The sequence below is a fragment of the Nicotiana tomentosiformis genome, chromosome 5 (assembly GCF_000390325.3).
Source record: "Nicotiana tomentosiformis chromosome 5, ASM39032v3, whole genome shotgun sequence".
In the NCBI taxonomy this organism is placed as follows: Eukaryota; Viridiplantae; Streptophyta; class Magnoliopsida; order Solanales; family Solanaceae; genus Nicotiana; species Nicotiana tomentosiformis.
The window spans coordinates 7,485,318-7,499,810 of record NC_090816.1 but is presented as its reverse complement, the minus strand read 5'-3'; positions in this window follow the sequence as shown (position 1 = coordinate 7,499,810).

Here is a 14,493-nt window from a genome sequence, read left to right as displayed (position 1 = left end):
ATAAGTGCAACAAGAACACCATTAAAAACGCTCAACAATTTATAAATATAAGTATACCCAATTAAATCAAGTATTTCAAATAAATATCTTTCACCTATAATTCTTCCGAATAAATCTCTTTCAAATATAATTCCTTCAAATAAATATCTTTCAAATATACTTCTTTTAAATAAATCTCTCTCAAATATAAATAAATACCTTTCGAATGTAATTCTTTCAAATAAATCTTTTTGAATAAAAATCCTTCCAAATAAATATTTTGAATATAATTGTTTCAATTAAAAAGTCACCATGTGACACTTTATTTCATAATCATACAACTACGGGTCTCAACTCATTTTTATATTTTTCATAAACACGGGTCTTAGTCCACTTTCATATTTTCACGGCATTTCGTGCCTATAATTAAATCAACAATTTTTCCCGGCACCTCGTGCCCTTATTTCATATCACAATTGCACGGACATTTCACATGCCAATATCATTATTATTTACTCACGACACCCCATGCCCATATTTTCATATCATAATTCGCCTGGCAATGGCCACAGACCCCAATTTCAATATAAATCAGACTATTACCAATTTACCATCAACAAGACCAATTGCACAAGATATAAAAATAAACACAATGAAAATCACAACATCACATAAAAATTTCCAACGCAACAACCCCACCTCATCACATATCATCCCTGACAATAGACACCCTTATTTCTCATATAGCCACCTTTATCACTCCTATAATAGCCTCCCTTATCCCTCCGCCCTGACAATATCAATAGCCACCCTTATCGCTCCTATAGCCACCCTTATTACACGGAATATTATCACGGCAACGTAACAAAAATTAATTCATATCACAATTTGCATAATGGCCACAACCAATTCCAAGGATATAACAAAATCAATTAATTTCACAACAAATAGCCCAAGGCTCTACACAATGTATATAAAACCTCAAAAATAATCAACAGAGATAGAAAAATAATCAACATAGGGCACGCCTTCATTAATCCAAATTTAGATAATTATATTAACACTTCTTCTTAAGCATGCTTAATTAATTATTTGTATAGGAAAAATTCATAATGACATCAAATTATAAGAAATATCAAACCATCAAACTCACGGAAATCACATAACTATACAAGTAATAATTACATCGAATTGTCATATAAAAACAAGTTCAATAATTGTGATTTGAGGTATGGCAATTAGATAATTAAATATATACCAATAATTATCCAATTTACTACACAATATGCCCAAGAATTTAACTCAATAAATTTTACATATATAAGCCCGAGTACGTACTCGTCACCTTGCGTACACGGCTTTTCACATTTCACAAATGGCACATAAGACTCGATGCCTAAGGGATAATTTCCCCACTCGAGGTTAAGCAAGACACTTACCTTTTTGAAGTTAGGCCGATATTCCAAAATAGCCTTCTTGCTTGAATTGACCTCCGGACAGCACAAATCTATCCATATTAATTGTATAACTTCATTAAAATTCATCAAAAATAATTTCGGATAATAAAACGTCGACTTGAAAATTTATTTTTAAAAGTCAACAAAAGTCAATGCGGGACTCGCCTCTCAAAATCCGACATAATTTTCACGAAATCCGAACACCCATTCCGATCCGAGTTCAACCATACCAATTTATCAAATTCCGATAACAACTCGACCTCCAAATCTTAAATTTTTTGTTTTTAGAAGATTTTGCAAAAATCTTGATTTTTCTTCCATAAATTTACGGATTCATGATGTAAATGAGTATGGAATCATGAAATATAATCAATATAGGATAAGGAATGGTCTTGCACCAGCCTTCATTCAATCGATCATAACATTATGTACAAATGTCCAAATGATGAATGGTTTAACTTTCTGGAAACTAGAATCAAAAGACTACAACTTTCATGTTTTGATAATTTTTGATTCCTTATGAATTGTGAGATATAAGCTTCCAAAGTCGGCTCAACGCATTAAAGATTTCTGGCGAAACTGCTCTACTAGCCTTCATTCAATCCATCATAACTTTCTGTACAAATGTCCAAATAATGAATGGTTTAACTTTCTGGAAACTAAAATCAAAGGGCTAAAACTTTGACGTTTTAAAGATTTTCAGATTCCTTAGAGATTGCGAGATATAAGCTTCCAAAGTTGGCTCCACGCACCAGAAATTTCTGGTGAACAGCTCTGCAACAGAAATTTCCAGCAACCCTCTTTGTCCGAAATCCATTCCGTTTACCTTCCGAAATCCACCCGAGGCCCTTGGGACCTTAACCAATTATACCGACATGTCCCAAAATACAATACTAACTTAGTCGAGGCTTCAAACCACATCAAACAACATCAAAACGATGAATCGCACCTCAAATCAAAATCTATGAACTTTGAACTTTCAAATCTATATGTTGTGCCGAAACACATCAAATCAATTCGGAATGACTTCAAATTTTGCACACAAGTCATAAATGACATAATGGACCTATTCCAATTTTCAAAATTGGATTCTGACCTCGATATCAAAAAGTCACCCCCCCTCCCCCGGGTCAAACTTCCCAAAAATTTAACTTTCGGCATTTCAAGCCTAATTCCACTACGGACCTCCAAATAATTTTTCGGACACGCTCCTAAGTTCAAAATCACCATACGGAGCTATTGACATCATCAAAATACCATTCTGGAGTCATTTGCTCAAAAGTCAACTCTTCGGTCAACTCTTTCCATTTAAGCTTCAAATTAAGGATTGTTTCTTTTAATTAATTCTGAATCTTCCGAAAAATCAAAATCGACCACACCCGCGGGTCATAATACTTATTACAAAGTTGCTTGATACCTTAAGTCATTGAACGGGGCGTTAATTCTTAAAATGACAAGTTGGGTCGTTACAGATCCTACTAGGGATAACCAGGCATGTGACTTGCTCTTCTAGGTTTTAAAAATCCTAGGGATGAGGTATATTTAAACTGGCCATAAAACGAGCGGACAACTCGAGTTGGGAAGGGGTAGCATACCGGGAGCAATACTTCTCCGACTTAACTACTGGACCCTCCCCATTCTTAAACATGGGTGACTAATAATCCTTCATCAGGAGCCCAGACCCACCGAATTTATCTCAAAAAAGAATGGGGTGCGTATTCGTGATTCCCAGGGTTATATTTAGAAGTTTCAGAGGGGATGCATGAGAAGACAGTTTATATGTAGAGTTCAACAATATCACAGCGATAAAAAGTGGACAAGTAGCACATTAGGCCCAAATAAATCACAATATATACAAAATTTATAAAGCCAAATAAAGTCTGTAACGACCCGACCGGTCATTTTGAGCTCTAGCACGTCGTTCAGTAGTTTGAGGCCATGAGCAACTTCACTTCAGGTATTATGACTGATACGCATGGTCAGAATTGAAAATTTCGGAAGTTCAGAGTTGATTTGAAAAGAAAATTCTCATTTCGGAAGCTTTAAGTTGAAAGAATTGACTAAGGTTGGGTTTATGAGTAAACCATCTTGGAATCGGGATTTGAAGGTTCCAAAAGGTTCGTATGATGAATTCGTACATGGGCGTATGTCCGAATTGGGTTTTGGATGACCCGGGAGCGTTTCGGCGCCTATTGTGGAAGTTGCCATTTTGGAAGAATTTCATAAATTTGGGTTGAAGTGCATTTCAATGTTATCAATGTCTGTTTGGTATTCCTAGTCGGGGAATATCTCTGTATGGTTATTCTAGTATTGGGAACGCGTCCGAAAGTGGATTTGGAGGTCCGTATGTCATTTTGGAGTCATTTGGCTAAAGCTAGAAATTTGAAGGTTTTTGAAAAGTTTGACCGGAAGTGGATTTTTTGATATCGGGGTCGGAATCCAATTTTGGAAGTTGGAGTAGGTCTGTAATGTCAAATGTGACTTGTGAGCAAACTTTGAGGACAATCGGATGTGATTTGATAGGTTTCAGCATCGATTGTAGAAGTTGAAGTTTCAAAGTTCATTTAAGATTGAATTGGGGTGTGATTCATGATTTCGATGTTGTTTGATGTGATTTGAGGTCTCGAGCAAGTTTGTGTTATGTTATGGGACTGGTTGGTATGATTGGGCGGGGTCCCGGGGGCCTCGGGTGTGTTTCGGGGTGGTTTCGGATCATTTGGAGCTGCTTGGGAACTGTTGTTGCTGGTGTCTAGTGTCCTTCTTCGCGAACGCGAAGGAAGTCCCACGTTCGTGAAGAGGAAAATTGTGGGGCTGTTGAGATTGGCCTTCGCGAACGCTAAGGTTGAGATGCGAACGCGGTGAAGAACTTGAGGAACCTACGTGAACGTGAGTGGGGAGCCGCGAACGCATAGAAGGAAAAGAGGACTGGGCCTGAAGATGTTTGGCCTATGCGAACGTGAGGCTGGGTATGCGAACGCAAAGTAGTGGGGGCGGAAAGCTTCGCGAACGCATCGTGAGGAATGCGAACGCGAAGGAGGTTTTCTGGGCCTGGGTTGGCTGAGCTTCGCGAACGCGAAGGGGTTGCCGCGTTCGTGAAGAAGGAGTCGGTCTGGGCAGTGAGATGTTTTAAAACGGTATTCTTGGATTTTGATCACGCATTTGGGCATGAAATGGAGAATAAATTATATATTTGAGTTCGTGGGATTATGGGTAAAGTTTATCTTCTAAAATGTTCAGAATCCGGGCACGTGGGCCCGAGGGTAATTTTATCAACTTTTTGAACGGAGTTGGAAATTGTTATAAAATGATTAATTATGAGTATTAGAGTATATTTTGATTTGGTTGCATCATATTCGACTAGTTTTGGAGCGGGGGGCATCAGTTTGAATTGTCGAAGCGGCCTTGGAGCCGATTATGGAATTTCGGAGCAAGGTAAGTCACCTTTCTAACCTTGTAAGAGGGAATTAACCCCATAGGTGAACTAAATAATTGTGTGCTTCTATTTGTGGGGGCTACGTACGCACGAGGTGACGAGAGTCCGTACGTAGCTACTAGCTATGCCTATGTCCGGGTAGTTTTAGGCTCACATCATGCCTTGTTGATATTGTTATTGATTTATGCTTATTGCCTGCCTTGAGAGGGAGCGAGATTGAGTTTTCTTATTAAATGTTTTGAAAGGAGTTGAAATTGAAGAACGTAAGATTTAAAAGGGTTCGTTTGAACTTCGTAATTTTGAAAAGGATTGAGTAATGCTATAACAGCTGAAGAAATCTATGTGTAACCGCGTCGCATGTATGTTTCGCGAGCGGGGTAATTTCCTTTAAAAGCTACAAGCTTAATTTCCCTTATTTTGAAAAGAATCAAGAAAGAGATATGATTTTAATGTTAAATTTATATTTGACAGCGTCGCAAGTATGATTCGCGAGCGGGGAGATTCCTTAAATTCATATTTGACCGCATCGCAAGTATGATCCGCGAGCGGGGAGATTTCTTAAATTTATATTTGACCACGTCGCACGTATGATTCGCGAGCGGGGTATTTACTTCTACTACTCTTATGGGATTGGGTTGTTCGCCTCGGCAAGATTTAAGTAACACACTCTCATGGGAGCGGGCCATTCATCTCGGCAGTTTAATAGATGCATCTATCGTTCACGTCGTTCGACCCTCGGCAGTGCACAGTTTACTTTTATGTTGGATCGGGCCGTACGCCTCGGCATTTCCTATATATATATATTATCCTCATGGAATCGTGCGTAACGTTTGTCAAGAAGCCAGTGTATCTGAGGGTTTTTCCCTGATTTGGATTATGACAACCTCTTTGATGAAATCCACTATATTTATATATATGCTCCGGTTACGGAGGGAACTTGCTAGTTGAGAGCTTTAGTAAATTGTAAAGAGGAAAATTGTACTATGTATTTTATACTTGTTTGTTTCATATATTTACTCTGTCTCATATTCATTCACTTCTTTACTATACCTGATATTATCGGATCACTAGTAAGTGTCGAAGTCGACCCCTCGTCACTACTTCTTCGGGGTTAGGCGGGATACTTACTGGGTACACGTTGATTTACGTACTCATACTACATTTGCTGCACATTTTTGTGCAGGTGCATATATGACTAGCAGCCTGATGGGCGCAGAGGTGTGGTTAAATGCGGAGACATAGGTGAGTTACAGTCCCATCTACGATCCGCAGCCAGCAGAGTCCCCTACAAAGTTACTTATGTATTTTCCTGTCTAATTTGTATTTTGGACAGGTGTTGTATTTTATTTTATCTTCCTAGTTGATGCTCATGCACTTGTGACACCTGGTTTTGGGGTGATTATGGATTGTCTTGTATTGAAATTGTTGAAAATATTATCATTTACTTTGTAAACTCCATCTTTTGCTATTTAATTGAAGGAAAATATGATTTCAAAAGTAACAAAATGAGAACCTAATTAAGTATTTATTGTTGGCTTGCCTGACAGTGGAGTCCGGCGCCATCACGACCTGGATTTTGGGCCATGACAACATGGTATCAGAGCACTAGGTTCACCTAGGTCTCACGAGTCATGAGCAAGTCTAGTAGAGTTTTGTGGATCGGTACGGAGATGTCTGTACTTATCTTCGAGAGGCTATAGGGCTGTTAGGAGCACTTCCCTTCTTGATTCCTCATCATGCAATTTGATTCCTTTGAGGCTTATGCCTTCATTTCCTTCCCATTCAATCTTGTGCGACGTGAAGCGCTGGTTACAAATCGGAAATTGAGGAATTTTAATGGAACTACAGATGTGGTGCGGAATGTTTCTCCATGCGTAGATGTTTGGGCTATTGTCGTCGCCTTGCGAAAGGATATTCTATAATTTTAGCTCAGTAACTGTACTTCTGAGAGCTTTGAGGTTATGCACAGGTTGCTATGATGCTCAGGAGTTATTGTCTCAAAGTATTGATGTGATGGTAGGATGCTTGCCCATGTATCAGGGCAATGAATGACTTGGAAGGAGGTTTACTTAGTGCATGGTTCCGAGATTCAGTATCTTATTTCGGTGGAGGAAAAGCAATTGGCCTATGAATGTCCAGATTTGGGTTGATGGAGTAACGAGGCTTGATATTTTCTAGTGTGATGGAATCTTCATCAGAGGTGTGGTGTCGTCATCCTTGATTGAATGTGTTAAGTTTGCCGGTGTTATGATTTTCTTTGATTCGCCTTTGGGGCCGGGTAGTATATGGGTTCTGTGGTAGGATGACTACACGCCTTGAGAAAGTTTAGAGTGATTTGGGATTCATGGTGGACCGTGACTAGTTCTACGGACTTAACTTGGAATATTGGCTGCTATATTGAGGAAGATTGGGTGTGACAGGAAGGAATTGCTTGATATGAAGAAGGATACAACATGACTTTGGATTGGAATGTATTTTCGCACCTTTAGTTGATGTCCATGAGGAGTGAACGGACATGTACAGCTGGTGAATAAGCACGGGCTCAGGATGGGTTACTGATTTCGTAGTTATAGTACCTAGTGCAGCAGCATTGGATGATGTCGGCATGGAATTTCCAAAGGTGGGTTATCTCCTGTGAGTAGGTTAGCAGTTGTGTGGTGTTGATGGGGCTGTCACGAAAGAATTCTACTGGTTATCCGGTAAGAGGTCGAATATGTGAATGTGGTTAGTGATTCAGAGTGTTCATGAAAGGTCAAATGTAAGCATTTCGAGGAATTTGGCGAGTTGGTTGTGCAAGATTAGTTCAACGATGAAGAAAGAATCTTGGTGGGTTCTAGAGTTATGCAATGGTAGCTTCAAGCTAAGTGGGAGAGTTCCACCGCCTACGGTTGGATTGCACGGTCGGCTAATTGTGGGATTTCCGGTTATCAGCATATTGGTGGGATATTATGACTAAGGAAGATGATCATCAAGTGATTTGGGCAAAAAATATTGAGGAATGTGTTCTATAATTGGCCTTATCGATTCATGTTTAGGCTTTGGGAAGACTCAGAGTTTATGTTTCGTGTAGATGTGATGTAGAAGGAAAGCGATTCAGTCGGGTGCTTATTGAGAGAGTGTTCACGTGCTAGCAGAGCCTTGGAGTGTTCTATGTTACCTTCGGTCTGCAGTGTAGTATTGGAGGAATGAGAGAAAATAACTTCGGACTCATAGAGGAATTATCAGAATGGGTGTACCAGTTGAATATGTGAATATGCGCACAAGGAGGGTATGAGATGGTTCGTGGGATTTGAGACAACATGGTCTCATGATTCAAGGCCACTCAGGATGAATGCGGATTGAGTTCGTTATATGTTGACTGGAGTTATTATTATTTCTAAGACAAGTTAAGGATAAGTTAGAAGAAGTTGGATCGGTTATCCATGGTTGAATTGGAATGATGGTAGAAGTGATCAGTTCCTCCAGTGTGATTAGATTATGTATGTGATTTGTGGCAAAACTTGTGAGCCTTGACGGCCGCCGTAATTGATTGTATTTGGATGCATTCTAGTATTATGGCATATTATGTGTAGGCGGATCCCGGAAGGGTTATGGTGGTTTAGACCACTACTTGAGGATTTGTGTGTTCTACAGTTATGTGAAGTCAGTCATGTGTTGCAATGATAATTCTGAAATGAGCTAAGTAAAAGGTTTCTATATGATGAAGTGTTTATCCTATTAGGGGATCAGGGGTTATTATGGAATTCTGGTACTCTCACGTATTGGCATGTTAGGTGCAGTGAGCAGCATGGGGAATTGGAAGCTGAGGATCAAGGTTGCGGTTAGGTGTTGACAAGATTATCACGGGCTCGAATGATCAGGGAAGAATTCAGATGGTTAGAATCAGCTGGTATTATCTTTAGCGTCACCTGAGATCGGTGTCCTGTGTAAGAGGCTTTGTGTACTGATTTGCGGCTTCTTGATTTTCTTTACAGCATTAGTGTGGCCGGTGGTATGGATGTGCAAACTTGTTACCTGGTGCGGAAGGTCGTGGGAGAGTACCCCACAGGAAGATTGCATAAGTGTGACATGTAGTCACCCGATTGATTAAAGGTTGGAACCAAGTATGGGGATTTGGTACTATCGCTAATGTGAGAATTTATGCCTGAATGGCGCTCGGTTCATTTGGTGGTGGAATGTGGAAGTTTTTTCCGGATTTGACGGCTGCTCTTATGTGTCGTGAATAGGTCATTGTGGGTCCTTGAGAGGCTATTTAGCCAAGCATGGTATGATCATAATCGGTTTGAGGTCCGTGGATGCATCTAAATGTGCATGTGGGCTCTATATCAGACTGGATGTGCTCATCTCAGCATAGCATTGTTTTCGAAATGATCTTCGGGCCTTGGTTGTTATTTCTATCGTCAGCTATTCCGTGTAATCTATATTATACCAGGTGGGTTGTGAGTTGGTTTGATTATTCGCACTCGTATTGAGATCTCGTATGGTTTGTGGTATTATGTGAGCAGGATGGCTCTCGAGATGCAGATCATATATCGCACCTTAGTTGTGCTTGAGTTTTGTAGTGCGTGACGCTACCCGTCTCCCCAGGATTTGTATTATGCACTTGGCGTGCTTATGGTTGATATTCGGGCATTTCGTGAGTATAAGAGTTACGGCTCGATGCGTGTTTTCTTTAGATTATTATGTGTGGATCGGGTGGCATGCCGCCATGGGTATCATGGTTGGATCGGGTTGCACGCCTCAGCAGTGTGTTATTGAGTACAGTTTCCTATATCTATTATTGCGTGCTTTGCTTCTCATTTTTTGGGGAAGGTTCATAACGCCTTTTCAGTTTTCTAATTAGTTGTGTGGGTTGAGTAGTCCCTTCCAGAGATTCATTTTCCTTATGTATTGCATTCGAGTTTGTAGCTTATTGGCACATTGCGGTATCATATGAGACTTTTGGTCAAGTCTGGGGTGGCTTGTTGCCTGAGCAGCTTATACTGGGTGAGACAAAATTTTTGGATCTGGGATCGGTGCGATCGGATTATATGAAGTATATTAAAGAGAAAATACCATTATTTGGTTCATAATGGGGTGATGAGATTTGGTCTGTGATTAAAATAAATTATTATGTCCTTTATGTAATAGACTTTGTTAAAAATATTACATATTCTCTAATAAAGTCTACTAATAAAAATAATATAAAAGTTAAAATATCAAGATTAAACCTAGAAAATATTAAATACAAAAAAGTGATAAAAATTCAAATATGGTCAAAAATTAGGTGCTCACAGCATGCCCCTCTTTGCTTGAAAACATGAAACATTTTCAGGCAAAGAATAGGTGAGCTATGTGACTAATTTTTGACCATATCATTATTCAAAAGGGAAGAAATAAGAGAAAAGACTAAAAAGGGGCAACCGAGTCCTGGTTTTGGACAACCTACATATCCCGAGTTATAAGGGAATCAGGTCGAGTCTAGTTCAAGGAGAGTGACTATATAATGATTTAGAGAGCCGAGTGATGTTTCGTTGAGGCTCCGGTCCGCGGTCCTATTTATTACATCAAAATAAAAAGAAAATTTACATTAAAGAAAAGAAAAAAAAATACAAGATCATATCTACTCTTTTTGTCTTGAGTCTTGCATCTTCACTTGAAATCTTGCAAACCCGCATTGGTGCCTTGAGATTGAAGATTGATTCTTGTAGCTTGAGCTTGAATTGAGACTTGGATTGAGTCTTGAATGCTCACTTCTTAATTAGAAATCGAGAAAATGAATTTTGAGATGCTGGTCGATGTGTGCATTACATCAAAGCTCGACCCCAAACGTCTTTGCGCTCGAACAACCTTCTTTTTTCGATCAGAGTTTGGAACTTGATTCTTGAAAAAGCCGGGTTGCTGACACATTATCAAAGCTGACTCCGACTATCTTGTGATCGAAAGACCTCTTTATTTCTGACTAGAACTAAAATTGCAAGCTTTAATTGTCACAATCTGTGCTTTACGTTGGGGTCCTACAAAATCATCAAATACGAAAAAAACGAACAAATTTGTTTTGCCCCAGTTTGGTACTAGAAAATTTTTGTGAGTTATTAGAGAAAGCTATAAATTATCTAATTTATTGAAAGGAAGACAAAGACAACAGTATAAACTAGCTATGTGAGGATATGCAACAAGGGGTAGTACCATGTGTTACCAAAAGGAAATAGAATTAGAGAATGCTACCCTATGTTACTAAAAGGACACGTAACCATGGGATTGCGCCCTGTATCACAAGGAGGGAATATAAATAGGGGATGGCCCCTATATTACTAAAAAGGGAAAATAACCAAGGATTGTCACCCTGTATTACTGAAAAGTAATGTAACTAGGGTTTGGAGCCCTGTATCACTAGGAAGGAATGCAACTAGGGGTTGGCGCCCTGTATCACTGAAAGAAAATGTAACCAAGGGTTGGTACCCTGTATTACTGAGAAGGAATGTAACCAAGGGTTGGTACCCTATATTACTGAAAAAGAAATATAACCAAGGGTTGGCACCCTTTATTACTGAAAAGGAATGTAACCAGGGGTTGATACTCTGTATTACTGAGAAAGAATATAACCACAGGTTGGTACCCTGTACCATCGAAAGAAAATGTAACCAGGGGTTGGTGCCCTGTATTACTGAGAAGGAATGTAACTAAGGGTTGGTACCTTTTATTACTGGAAAGGAAAGTAACCAGGGATTGGTACCCTGTATTACTGAAAAGGAAATGTAACCAGGTTGGTAACCTGTATTACTAGGAAGGAATAGAACAAGGGGTTGGTACCGTGTATTACTGAAAATGAATGTAACCATGGGTTGGTGCCCTGTTTACTAGGAAGGAATGTAGCCAGGGGTTGGTACCCTTTATTACTGAAAAGGAATGTAGCCAGGGGTTGATACCCTGTATTACTGAAAGGAAATGTAACCAGATGTTGGTACCCTTTATCACTAAAAGTAAATGTAACCAGGGGTTGGTACCCTGTATTATTGAAAAGGAATGTAACCAGGGGTTGGTACCCTGTATTACCGAAAAGGAAATATAATTAGGGGTTGGTGCCCTGTATTACTAGGAAGGAATACAACCAGGGGGTGGTGTCACGGCCCAATTTTCCCTCCGTTTGGGTATCGTGATGGCACCTAGTCTTAGGGACTAGATAAGCCTAACAATAATTAAAATAACAATATTATTTAAATAGAATCTCTTACAATTCCCAAAACTGGTAGTACAAGTCATAAGCTCTATAGAGTGTTTGACTAGAAAACTTCTAAAATACAACTGTCCAAAAATAAGAATAAACAGTGCAAAACGAAAACTGGAAGGTGACTCCAAAGCCTGCGAACGCAGCAGCAGGTTTACCTTGAGTCTCCACAGCAATAGTCCACACAGCTAGCTAACGAACAAGTACCTGGATCTGCACAAAAATGTGCAGAAGAGTAGCATGAGCACACCACAGCGGTGCCCAGTAAGTATCAAGACTAACCTCGGTGGAGTAGTGACGAGGAACAGTCAAGATACCTACTGGTCTAATAAACTGAATAGATATAAGTATATGAATAAAAGAAGTATGATGTCTACATAAAGAATATGCAATATGGCTCACAATACAGTAATGGCATTAAAGCTAGAAAACAACAAGTATCAGCGGAATATCATGAAAATGATGCAGACAAAGTGAATGGAACACAACCTAAATCCGAAATCACGAATACAGCAAGGACAAGTAATAACCCAGTAATTACAACCGCTTTTACATCAGGTTAGCCAACAACTCCACGAGGCACCGAACCTCGGACAATTTACAACTCACGGGTCTCAATACCTGAACCCTAACACTTGGCATCTTGTGCACTCATAACATCTCATAACCACACTGACGACTCACATGCCAATAGAGTCATTCTCACATAGAAGACAAGTAAACAAGGGTGAGCATCTATGCTCAACAATATCAAGAACACCTCTTATCCGATAAGAGTGCTTAACTACGTGTATGCTTGTGCAAGTGTCCTAACATAGTCCATACCAGCAAATAAGCATAAGGAAGAAGAAAAACAGATAACACGTAGAATATTTTCTCACAGCTTTCACAAGATAAAGCTCACACAGGTACACATACCACTACACAAATATCAACAACAAGAATGCCCCCAGGCCATAAATCATCACAAATCAATCCCTGACACAGCCCCACCTTGTCTCGCCCCGTGTGCAATAGTAACATAAATGCCCGCCTTGTCTTGCCACACGTGCATAATAATGTTCCCACCTTGTATCGCCACATGCGCAACCCACACATATATATATCCCACCTTGTCACGCCATATGTGCAAATATCAATAGTAACAATAGCACGGCAGAAACCTCGTGCAACCCCATAACAACAACCGCACGGCAGAAAACTCATGCATCACAATAAAAACAACCGCACGGCAGAAACCTCGTGCATCACCACAACAAGTACCCCAGCAACAATGACAACAATATAAAGTATGACAAGTAAGACAACGCAAGAACTTTAATTCACAAAGAAATGGTAGAACCAATTCACAAGGAATAACCACAGTAAAGAATGTTAGGCGTAAAGAGAACAGCTCAACAAAGGGAAAACTAATGTGTAGCAACGATCCCACAATTTACACTTCAACAACAGGGAAGCTAACACGCATCAAATAATTCCAAATAAAAACAAGTCGACTAAGACATAGGATATCTAAACTTCTTTTAAGGTTGAGGAAATTACGTAGGATATTCAACAATTCAATTAAAGATAAGCAGGAGAAAAATAATCATAACCTCAATTAAGACTGAACAGTTATAGGATAAAATAATATTAATTCCATTTAAAGATAAGCAGTTATGAAAAGATAGCGTGGCTATAAAAGAGATAACAGTTTCAATTAAGGCACATATGAATCAAGTAACGATAATAGTGGATCATGAAGTAATTTATTCTAATTAAGCAGATAGATGTGAATCTAGCAATTAAGATATATAATCATAACAAGAACAACTGCATATTCAATGAATACAAGGACCTAAGAACCCTAAAAGGCCATCTTTTCACAAATAAGATCGAGCACGCACTCGTCACCTCGCGTGCATGGACTACAATCAACATAGAAAACTCAAATTCTAAGGGGAAAATCCCCCACACAAGGTAAGGCAAGATACTTACCTCGAACCAAGCTCACACAGTCCATAAGAATGCCCTTTCCTCAATTATCCAACTCTGAATGGTCCAAATCTAACCAAACACAATTGCATATCATGAATACAATGATAATAGACTCATCTAATTAATGAAAATAATATTTTAACAAAAATTCCGAAATTTGCCCTAAAAAGTCGACCCGGGCCCACGTCTCGGAATCGGGTAAAAATTACAAAATATGAACACCCATTCACTCACGAGTCCAATCATATAAGAAATACTCAAATCCGACCACCAATCTCCTTTCAAAACGCGAAATCTTAGTTGAAGAACTTCTTCCCATTTTTCCTAAATTTTCAATCCAAACCCGAAATTTAATGATGAAAACAACTATAGATTAATGAAATACAACCAAGAGCGAGTTGGAAATCGTTACCCCAAAGCTCTCTCTGAAAATCCCTCGA